Raw genomic sequence first — 12,268 nt, forward strand, 5'->3', positions numbered from 1 at the left:
ACTTCAAGGAAAGGAAAATAAACTTCTAAGCAACATACAAACATGAAGACTTAGCCTAGTTCATATCATAGCATAAAGAAGTCTAGGAGCATGTTAAATTAAGTTTTAAGCTTCTTAAAGCCCTAGCATATTCATGGCCGAAACATAGCAAGAAGAAGATCAAGCTTAAACAATATCCAACATAAATTTTTAACTAAGTTCATATCATAACATACTAAGATCCATGAGCTTGGGTTCTTCTCTTTTTATTTTTATTTTTAAGTGTTCTAACCTTTCGGAAATATTGTAAGCGACTTGTACCACAGGTGAGGGGATACTTACATCCTTGTTTGATTTACTTAAGGAGGGAATCTTTCTTGTGGAGCCTTCCTAGAGAGGAACTTCTTGCTTTGATTGGGTTTCGGCAATGGAGGTGGGGAGATGCTCTTGGTCACGGTGAGGAGGAGGAGGGAGGAGGAAGGGGAGAAAATGAATTTTCTTCTTTAATTTCCCCTTTTATTCATCATGAGAGGAGGAAGGGAAAATGCACTTTTCCTTCTCCTTTCTTTTACTCCTCCTTAATGAAAAGAGGAAGCAAGAATCCTCTTTTCTCTTGAGAGGAAGAAGGTTACTCTAACTTCTCCTTCTGAATGAAAGAAGCTCTTTTCTTACTCTTAACTATATTGTCACTTCTCTCTCTAACAATAACTTCTCTTGGTCTATTGGTTAACACATACATGTATCTAGTAAGAGATCCAAGGTTCAAACCTTGGTCATCTCTTTTTGGTTCTATTTTTATTATTTTTGCAAATTTACACATAAGGCCTATTTTTGTTCATGATAAAAAAAATATCTAAAATCTTGCTATGTACTCTATGGGTGTTACAGTCGTAGTGTAATTAAGTATTAGTTTATCTTGACTAATAAATTACACTGATACACTTTAAGTGTATTGAGTAGGATCATTTAGGTAAGTTCTTTTTGTACTGACTTAGTAAAAGAACTAAACCTTAGTTATTATGGAAGTGTGTGCTCTTAATCCTAATATAATAATAAGCGCATATATTTAATATTTATTTCTTTGACTTATCAAAGGGTAAGGTTTAGCTCGATAAATCAATATGCCCGATAAGTTGGGAAATGATATTACTTATAGTGTGTATTGTTGATTATAGAAGAAATCTGTGTCCTAGTTATCAAGGTTGAGAATGTCCCCAAGAGGAGCTCATAAGGATTGCCATGTTAAACCCTGCAGGTGGACCTAGTCCGACATGACAATAAAGTTGAGTGGTACTACTCTTGGAGCTAGATATTAATTAAGTGAGTTGTCAGTAATTTACTTAATTAGTGGGCATTCGTAATCTTAAACACAGGGAGACTAACACACTCATGATAAGAAGGAGCCGATAATGTAATTTGGAATTGGTGCGGTAGTGCGGTAATAACTCTCTATTGGAATATGTTATTATCGATGAACTTGAGTTGTGTGTTCGGGGCGAACATGGGATACTCAAGCTCATCGGAAGACCAAACCAATTTCTCCTCTAGGTCCCTGTCATAGCCTCATTATACCCTCAAGTTTATCCTAATGTAAGGCTCTTCTTGGTGTCCAAGAAGTGGGCCGGTCCAATGCTTGGTGACCAAGCAAGGGCCGGCCACATCCTCTCCTATAGGGGTCGGCCCTTTGCTTGGTGATCAAGCATAAAGGGCCCGACCAAAATATTCAAACAAGGAGGGTTATTTTTGAATTTTTAAAATCTTCTCTTTGTAGAAAACTATAAGTTTTAAAAGTGAGATTTTAATCTTTTAAAAACATATTTGAATTTGGCCACATGTTTTAATAGAGAGTTTTAAAAGTTTTTAAAACTTTCCTTTTTTAACCATCCTCATGGTTTAAAAAAAAGGGAGATAAGTTTTAAAATTAGAATTTTCTATCGTCATGTTAAAAAAGGAAATTTTATAAGAGAGTTTTTAAATTTAAAACATGGTTTTAATTTTTAGAAACTTTCCTTTTTTAACTCCTACTTTAGGAAAGAGAGCTTGTAAAATTTTATAAGAGTTTTTTCTCTTGTAAAATTTTATAAAAAAATTATTATTCCTTTTCTAAATATGGTGGCCGGCCACCTTGCTTGGTGCCCAAGCAAGGGGTCGGCCAAACTTAATCCTAAACCATATAGGATTGATCACAACCATTGATTGGTGATTGATTCAATCAAGAGGAAAGAAAAGGAAAAAGGAAAAACTCTTGGATGATTTTATTTTTTGTAAAAGGTTTTTCCTTATTTTCCTTGAGCAAGTAATATAAAAGAAGGGGTGAGGGGGCTTCATGTGACACAACTCTTATTCTATTGCTTGGAGGTCTTTTGGTGGTCGGCCCTCTCCCTTCTCCCTTTCCCTTTGCTCTCTTCTCCTTGGTGGTGGCCGAATCTTAGAGGAAGAGGAAGGACTATTTTGGGTGGTGTTCATCTTGGAGGATCGTCGCCCACACGACGTCCAAGGCGAGGTGAGGAATACGGCAGAAGATCTCGAGGTCATTAGATTACAAATAGAAGGTATAACTAGTAATTTTCTTCCGCATCATACTAGTTATTTTCTTTGTAAGAATTCTAAACACAAGAGGCAATTAGATCTAGTTTATCGAATTTATTTTTCAATTTTATGTTTTCTTCTTTTTCGAATTTGTGATTCGATTGTTCTTTTTGGTTAACCTAGAGTTATTTAAGGAAATAAATATTAGCTTTCCTTAAAAGGCTTTGCCTAGGCGGTGGTGGTTGCTCCCATATCCAAGAAGGCCATGTGCCTCTCCATGTAGTACTGGAAGCCAATTTTGGAAATTAATATTTATGGAATTAATAACTTAGGTAGATTTGAATCAATAGTGTTAAGTTTCGCTTGCGATTCAAATCTAAACCATTAAGAACAGATAAGTTAAATTTGGAATCAATGATGTTAAGTTCCGTCTGTGATTCCTTATTTAACTTCTAAAGAACACAATAGGTTATTTAAGGAATGATCTGACACTTGTACAAAAATTTTTGTACAGTGGAACCGGTACGTTTTCCTAGGATTAACCTACAGAAATCGCCCTTCTGCTGCCTGAAGTTCTGTCAGAAGTTCCGCCAATGTATAAGCCCTTTTGCTCATGTTATAGTTCAGGTGGAACTGCTCAAAAATTCTTGGTAGTGTTTGGAGAATAATATCGATCTGGGTTTCCCCATCGATTTCAACTCCAAGGATTTGTATTTTGTTCAAGTAAGCCATCATCTTTAGGATATGATCCCGTACAGGTGTCCCCTCTGATATGGTAGCTGGCATTAATTTTCTCATTACCTCTTGCCTAGTAGCCTGATTCTGATGTCCAAAGAGTTCCTTTAGATTGTTCATCATGTCATAAGCAGTTGATAAGTCCTGATGCTGATGTTGCAGCACACTTGACATTGAAGCCATAATGTAACACCGCGTCATCTCATCTGCCTTTACCCATTTCTTATGATACTCAATCTCCTCTTCACTAGAATCACTATTAGGCACATTAGGGCAAACCTCTAACATTACAAACTTATAGTCTTCAGCAGTTAGGACAATGTCCAGGTTTCTTTTCCAATCTATGTAGTTGGGGCCAGTAATTTTGTTTTATTTCAGAATAATAGCCAGTGGGTTGAAAGTCATCCTAAGAATCACAAAATAAACTTTTGGTCAAGACTCTAAATTTAGAATAATATTGATTCCTCAAACAATATTATTTAAATATACCAACACCTCAAAACACCATGAATTTTGCATGTCACGTTAGTGTGGATGTACACAAATTCAATATTGGTAAGAGGAGGTTTTGCCCATTAATTTTATTATCTTGTCATCCTAACTTTATGACAAATAAAATTAATAGTTGGTTTTCCTTTGGTCATGCAAAAAATAGCAGTGACTCCGTTGGCAAGGATACTATTGAATGTGTCTAAGTGTATATCATTACTTGATACTTAGTCCATTAAATAGGATTGTGCCCCTTCAGTTGGAGAAGATCACACGCTCCTAAATAATTTCTTATAATCATCCATAAAAGGAAGTTTGATCTAGTGGCCCGCAAACAAACTCATCTGTTGTGGAGGAAGGCACTCAGAGCCAACACGCAAGTTTTTTTGCATTACTTTCAAACTAGTAATGGAGACCGTGGAATTTATTTAAAATCCCTCTCCCACTTAGTTATTTAAGGTGAGGAATTTTATCATGCAAACACACATCACATGCACACACACATCACAGTAAATAAAAGCAATAAATATGGAAATTAAGTTTCCAACTATTGTGGCTTCTTCTATCACTGTCCTCCGTGTGCTGCCAACCCTAGCTGCTGCCATCTTTAGCCACCGCAATCGGGCCTAGTCATCGCATCTATCTTACTTCTTATTCCGCTGCGCCTCTGGTCCTTAAATGATACCACGCCTTGCAAGGATATGATCCGCGACAAAAATAAAATTTTACATTTATCGATCCTATATTCCACAAGGGAATATACATGTAATCTAGATCAAAACAAAAATGTAAAATCCTAAAATTAATAAAGCTCCTGTTGTATTTAAGACATACAATCATGCACACACATAAAGTGCCCTCGACATGTCCGAGGGTCCAATCACACACAATCACAATAAGTCATAATAGTTGGAGCCTGCAATCACAGAGATAGCATATCCTACTATTATCCTGCCTAAATTATGTATGACATGTGCATAATTAAACTGAAAACCAAGCACACAGAGGCAAACCCTAGCTCAGATACCAATTGTTGGTTGCTACTCGAAATATCGTACTGGCTCCCCTGTACAAAAATTTTATACAAGTCCTGAACCTTTTCTAACAACCTATTATGTTCTTTAGAAATTAAATTTGGAATCGCAAACAGAACTTAACATTATTGATTCCAAATTCAACTTATCTGCTCTTAGAAGTTTAGACTTGGATGGCAAACGATGCTTAACATTATTAATCCAAAATCACCTATGTTACAAATTTGATTAAATATTTATTTCAGAGATCGACTTCCAGGCTAAATATAGCGAGGCACTAGGCCTTCTTGGGTATGAGATCATCCACCACTTCCTAGACAAAGTCTTTTAACGAAATTCAATATTTAATCTCCTTACCGTAACCCTAGGTTTAACCATTAAGAACAATCGAATCGCAAGATCGAAAAACAAAAGAAACACAAAATCAAAACATAAATTCGATAGTCTAGAATCGTTAGCCTCTTGTGTTTGGTATTTCAAGATCTAAACAAAAAAATAAACTAGTTATGATGCTGAAACTAATAACTAGTTATACCTTTTGTAGCTTATAGACCTCACGATCTTCTGTCGTATTCCTCTTCTTATCTCATACGTCGTGTGGGCGATGATCTACCGAGATTAGAATCCACCTAAGCCTCCTTCTTCTCCTTGCAAGTTTCGGCCACCAACAATCTCCTTGAGATGAAGAACTTTGGCCACCAACCAAGCTCCAAGGGATGCTAAGAAACAAAGCCTCCTTTCTCTACTTCTTCTCCAAGCTAAATCCGGCCACACCAAAATCTCCCCAAGCCGTCGGCTACCAAAGAAGAAGAAAAGGAGGAGAGGAAGGATGAGGGCCGGCCACCACCAAGGAAGAGAGGAGAGGAATAATAGATATGTGTTGTGAGGTGAGGCACCTCTACCCTTTCTTTTATATTCCTTGGTCATGGCAAATAAGGAAAGTTTTAGACATAATTAAAACTTCCTTATTTTCCTTGCCAATGACTAATAAGGAAAATTTAATTAAAATTTTCTCTTAATCCATCTTGTTGCCGGCCCCTACAAGTCCTCCAAACAAGGAAAGTTTTAAACACAAAATTAAAACTTCCTAATTTGTTTCTGAAAATTTTTAAAATAAAAATTTCTATTTTAAAAATTCCCTTCATGGTTGGTTATAAAAGAAAACTTTTATAAATTAAAATCTCTCTATTAAAACATGTGTATGATTACAAAAAGTAAAGTTTTCTCCAAAATTAAAATCTTCCTTTTAACTACAAATAAGGAAAGATATCAAATATTTCTCTTAATCTTTTGTAGAAACTATAAAATAAAAAATTTAATTTTAAACCTCTCTTTTAAATCATGGCTTCCACATAAGGAAAGATTTTAAAATTAAAATCCCTTTTATTTTTATTGTGGTCGGCCACCTACTTGGGCTCCAAGCTAGGGCTGGCCACCACTTGAACCCATCTCTCCTTGGTTTGGTCGGCCCTAGCTTGGGCTCCAAGCTAGGCTTGGCCGGCCACCTTAAGGTGGGTAAGAAGTTGGGTTTAGGTGGGTATAAGACTTTATAAATAAGAGGCTACGATAGGGACCGAGAGGAAGAATTGGTTTTGGCCTCCCGATGAACTTGAGCTTCCCGTGTTCGCCCCGAACACCCAACTCGAGTTCATCAATAATAACTCATACCACTAAAGAGTTATTATTGAACTACCGCTCCAATCCCATATTACTATATGGGCTCCTTCTTATCATGAGTGTGTTATTCTCCCTGTGTTTAAGATATCGAATGCCCACTGATTAAATGAGTTACTGATAACTCACTTAATTAATATCTAACTCCAAGAGTAGTATCACTCAACCTTATTGTCATGTCGGACTAAGTTCACCTGCAGGGTTTACATGACAATCCTTATGATCTCCTCTCGAGGACATCATCAACCTAGATTGTAGGAAACAGTTTCCTTCTATAATCAACAACACACATTATAAATAATATTATTTTCCAACTTATCAGGCCAATTGATTTATCGAACTAAATCTCACCCACTGATAAATTAGAGAAATAAATACTAAATATATGTGATTGTTATTATATCATGATTAAGAGCACGCACTTCCATAATAACAAAGGTCTTGTTCTTTTTTGCAGTCAGTATAAAAAGAAACAACCTTAAATGGTCCTGCTCAATATACTCAGAGTGTACTAGTGTAATTTTATAGTCAAGATAAACTAATACCAAATTACACTACGACTATTCCAATGGTTTACTCTTATCCATCTTAGTCATGAGCTACTATTTATAATTTATAAGTAACTGATAACATGGTTTTCTATGTGTGACACCCCACTGGTAGAGTGTATACTAAAAGCCTATCTTTTGTATAAACATTTATTTAGAAATAAAGAATCACAATGGTCAAATATCTATATTTATTTGTTAAATGTAATTTGTTCAATTAATTTATATAGTAGACAACATGGTGTGTGGTGTCACACACAGAAGATCATGTTGTCGGTTCTTTATAAATTATAAATAGTTGCTCACGACTAAAATGGAAAGGAACAAACCGTTGAAGTAGTCGTAGTGTAATTAAGTATTAGTTTATCTTAACTAATAAATTATACTGATACACTCCAAGTGTATTGAGTAGGATCATTTTAGGTAAGTTCTTTTTGTACTGACTTTATAAAAGAACTAGACCTTAGTTATTATGGAAGTGTGTGCTCTTAATCCTAATATAATAACAAACACATATATTTAGTATTTATTTCTTTTACTTATCAATGAGTGAGATTTAGCTCGATAAATCAATAAGTCCGATAAGTTGGGAAATGATATTACTTATAGTGTGTGTTGTTGATTATAGAAGGAAACTGTGTCCTAGTAATCTAGGTTGAGAATGACACCAAGAGGAGCTCATAATGTAACGACCCAATTTTCCTCATTACGAGTTCTAAAAGTTCTTAAAAATATTTAGAAATATTCTAGAGATTTTTAGAAATTTTTAGAGTAATTTTATGTAATTTTTGGAGGTCGTTTGGAATTTTTACTAAACGAAGGAAGTTTCGACAAAAAAATGTCTAAGCCGAGAATTGAACCCACGACCTTTGACTCGGTCAAAACCCGACTGACCAAGTGGGCAAAAGGATTTCTCTGTTTAGAAAACATAGCGAATTTATTTAAGATAGTTAACAAAATATTGGATTATAAAAGGAATAAGTTGATCTTGGATTTGTCTGTTTAGAAAAGGTAGCGAATTTATTTAAGATAGTTAACAGAATATTATAAAAGGGATAAGTTGATGTTGGATTTGTCTATTTAGAAAAGGTAGCGAATTTATTTAAGGAGTTAACAGAAATATTAAGTTATAAAAAGGGATAAGTTGATGCTCTGTTTTCCCATGACTTAAACCATTCTCTCCTTCTCTTCTACGTACGATGGCGGAGCTCGGGCAGAAAACGAAAGGGAGTTAGGGCATCATCTCCGGCGATCGGCCAAGGTCCTATAAGCCCTTTTTGTTCGGTTGTGAGTCCAAGAATCAAGGTAAGTGCTTCTCACCTGCAGTAGGAGTAGTTTCGGACCTTTGTTCTTCTTGAATTTGAAGCATAAGAAGCGCTTATATTGCAGATTTTTAATTAAGCCTATAGTGCAGATTTTAATTAAGCTTATAATCTAGATTTTTATATAGAGCTTATATTGCAAATTTTAATTAAGCGCTTATAGTGCAGATTTTTAATTAAGCCTATAGTGCAGATTTTAATTAAGCTTATAGTGCAGATTTTTATGTAGAGCTTATATTACAGATTTTAATTAAGCGCTTATAGTGCAGATTTTTAATTAAGCCTATAGTGCAGATTTTAATTATGCTTATAATGTAGATTTTTATGTAGGGCTTATATTGCAGATTTTAATTAAGCGCTTATAGTGCAGATTTTTAATTAAGCCTATAGTACAGATTTTAATTAAGCTTATAGTGTAAATTTTTATGTAGGCTTATAGTGCAGATTTTATGTTTGCAAAGTATGCAGAAATAGTGTAGCATAGAATGCAGAATCTTGATTAGAATAGTATGCAGAATTTTGATTAGCATAGTATGCAGATTTTTGTTTATACATTTCAAAGTTAGAATTTGTTTAAACATTTCAGTTTTTAAAGAAGCATTCTTTTATTAGAGGTATTACAAGTATAAGAAAGATAAAGAAAAGAAAGAAAAAGGTCAAGGCCTTAAGTAGATCCCAAAGTCAAGACTTTAGGGATTTTGGCACACAAGGTGCTCGTTAAAATGCCGAGGCATTATATATTAGAAGTATTAAAAGATAACAAATATTTTACTTTTATCAGTGGCACTGTACTGGACTCTCAGTTGTCCTTGGGTTGGGCTCTCATAGTCGTCCCTAAGTTTAGATAACCTAGTATGCAAGACTCTCAGTTGTCCTTGGGCTGGGCTCCCATAGTCGTCCCTAGGTTTAGATAACCTAGTAAACCCTACTAGATTCGGGACCAGCTATCTCGGGTCTAGTTAGGGATGCGCGCATAGCAAGTACAGTTGCCGGACCCAAGAAGAAAGTTGATTATTATTTTGAAGTATTAAAGTATAGGTTTTCAAACAAAAGAAATAAGCTTCACATAAGTTTAAAATTCAGCAAGTTTAGTTTTCTTATATACTGACATGTTGTTTAGATTTGCTTACATGTTTAGTATTTCGGTATGCTATGTTTCGTTTGCTATTAGATGAACATTCAGTTTCTAGATTTCTTTCAACTTACATGCATACTCGAGTTTTATGAGTTAGATAGCGCTTACTAAGCAATTTTGCTTATAGTTGCATTTCCTCTTACTGCAGATAAAGGAAAGGAAAAGTTATAGCAAAGGAAGGCGACAAGGAGGTGCGGATGGATGTGTGATGCCTGGACTATAGAAGCCTTGGGATTTAGCATAAGAATTTATTAACAAAGAGTTGAGTAGAATGTATTAGATGAGTCATTTAGTCTTCCGCTGCTAGTTAATTGTATGTTTTGAGTTTTTTTTAGAGTTTGTGTATTGATCTTTACATGTGAACAACTCTAATTAAGTAAAGTTAGTAGTCCAGTAGCGCTCCGCCCTCACAGTCCAGTAGTGAGGAGGGTGGGGTGTTATAGTTGGTATCAGAGCAGTTCCTATTCTCCAACATCACACACCAGCACCAACCTTGCCGTCTTCAAGTAAGAAAGTATTTAATTTTTAGTATGCTTTTCTTTATTCTTTACAGTAAAGAGAAATCCTTAGAAGTATTAGATTATATGTACATAATAGGGAGATGTTTAGAAGTGCTTATATAGTTAAGAATTCTGCTTAGTTTCTTTTACATAACAAGATGTGTTCTAGGATGGTGGTATGATCCGGGGACCTAAGCCCGGTGAGCGCGCCAGAATCAAACAAGATGTGTTCTGGGATGGTGGTATGATCCGGGGACCTAAGCCCGGTGATCGCGCCAGAGTCAAACAAGATATGTTCTGGGATGGTGGTATGATCTGGGGACCTAAGCCCAGTGAGCGCGCCAGAATCAAACAAGATATGTTCTGGGATGGTGGTATGATCTGGGGACCTAAGCCCGGTGAGTGCACCAGAATAAAGGGGAACTCCGGTCCTAAGTTCGGACCCCTACCAACCTAGCGCTAGGGTAGTTGTCTGATCAACAACTTATGTTACGGTACTACTAAGTGCAACTAGGCCACCAAAATAGTATGTTTATAAGTATGCATGCAAGTATGTTCAAGTTATGTTATATTTATATTTACGTTTATGTTTAGGTCCACGTTATGTTCATGTTATGTTCTTGCCTATGCATATGGACATGCTTGTGATCGAGTCTATCATTATGTATAGTTCATCTACCATGCTTACATTTATGTTGTCATGCTTATGTCACTGCTTGTGCTTATGTTCATTGAAAGTGGGTTAGGAGGTCCTAAGATACCTTTGATGTGGTTTTCCTTAGTACATTAGATTATGGACGCTAACTAATGCATGTACAAGGTAAAGAACATGCTATAGAATTATTCTAAGTTCGAGGATGAACTTTTTATAAGGTATGGGGATTGTAACGACCCAATTTTCCTCATTAGGAGTTCTAAAAGTTCTTAAAAATATTTAGAAATATTCTAGAGATTTTTAGAAATTTTTAGAGTATTTTTATGTAATTTTTGGAGGTCGTTTGGTATTTTTACTAAACGAAGGAAGTTTCGACAAAAAAATGTCCAAGCCGAGAATTGAACCCACGACCTTTGACTCGGTCAAAACCTGGCTGATCAGGTGGGAAAAAGGATTTTTCTGTTTAGAAAAGGTAGTGAATTTATTTAAGATAGTTAACAGAATATTGGATTATAAAAGAAATAAGTTGATCTTGGATTTGTCTGTTTAGAAAAGGTAGCGAATTTATTTAAGATAGTTAACAGAATATTATAAAAGGGATAAGTTGATGTTGGATTTGTCTGTTTAGAAAAGGTAGCGAATTTATTTAAGGAGTTAACAGAAATATTAAGTTATAAAAAGGGATAAGTTGATGCTCTGTTTTCCCATGACTTAAACCATTCTCTCCTTCTCTTCTACGTACAATGGCGGAGCTCGGGCAGAAAACGAAAGGGAGTTAGGGCATCATCTCCGGCGGACGGCCAAGGTCCTAGAAGCCCTTTTTGTTCGGTTGTGAGTCCAAGAATCAAGGTAAGTGCTTCTCACCTGCAGTAGGAGTAGTTTCGGACCTTTGTTCTTCTTGAATTTGAAGCATAAGAAGCGCTTATAGTGCAGATTTTTAATTAAGCATATAGTGCAGATTTTAATTAAGCTTATAATCTAGATTTTTATGTAGAGCTTATATTGCATATTTTAATTAAGCGCTTATAGTGCAAATTTTTAATTAAGCCTATAGTGCAGATTTTAATTAAGCTTATAGTGTAGATTTTTATGTAGAGCTTATATTACAGATTTTAATTAAGCGCTTATAGTGCAGATTTTTAATTAAGCCTATAGTGCAGATTTTAATTAAGCTTATAATGCAGATTTTTATGTAGGGCTTATATTACAGATTTTAATTAAGCGCTTATAGTGCAGATTTTTAATTAAGCCTATAGTACAGATTTTAATTAAGCTTATAGTGTAGATTTTTATGTAGGCTTATAGTGCAGATTTTAATTAAGCTTATAGTGCAGAATTTATGTTTGCATAGTATGCAGAAATATTGTAGCATAGAATGCAGAATCTTGATTAGAATATTATGCAGAATTTTGATTAGCATAGTATGCAGATTTTTGTTTATGCATTTCAAAGTTAGAATTTGTTTAAACATTTCAGTTTTTAAAGAAGCATTCTTTTATTAGAGGTATTAACAAGTATAAGAAAGATAAAGAAAAGAAAGAAAAAGGCCAAGGCCTTAAGTAGATCCCAAAGTCAAGACTTTAGGGATTTTGGCACACAAGGTGCTCGTTAAAATGCCGAGGCATTATATATTAGACGTATTAAAAGATAACAAGTATTTTACTTTTA

This window comes from Zingiber officinale, chromosome 10B (genome assembly GCF_018446385.1).
Source record: "Zingiber officinale cultivar Zhangliang chromosome 10B, Zo_v1.1, whole genome shotgun sequence".
NCBI lineage: Eukaryota > Viridiplantae > Streptophyta > Magnoliopsida > Zingiberales > Zingiberaceae > Zingiber > Zingiber officinale.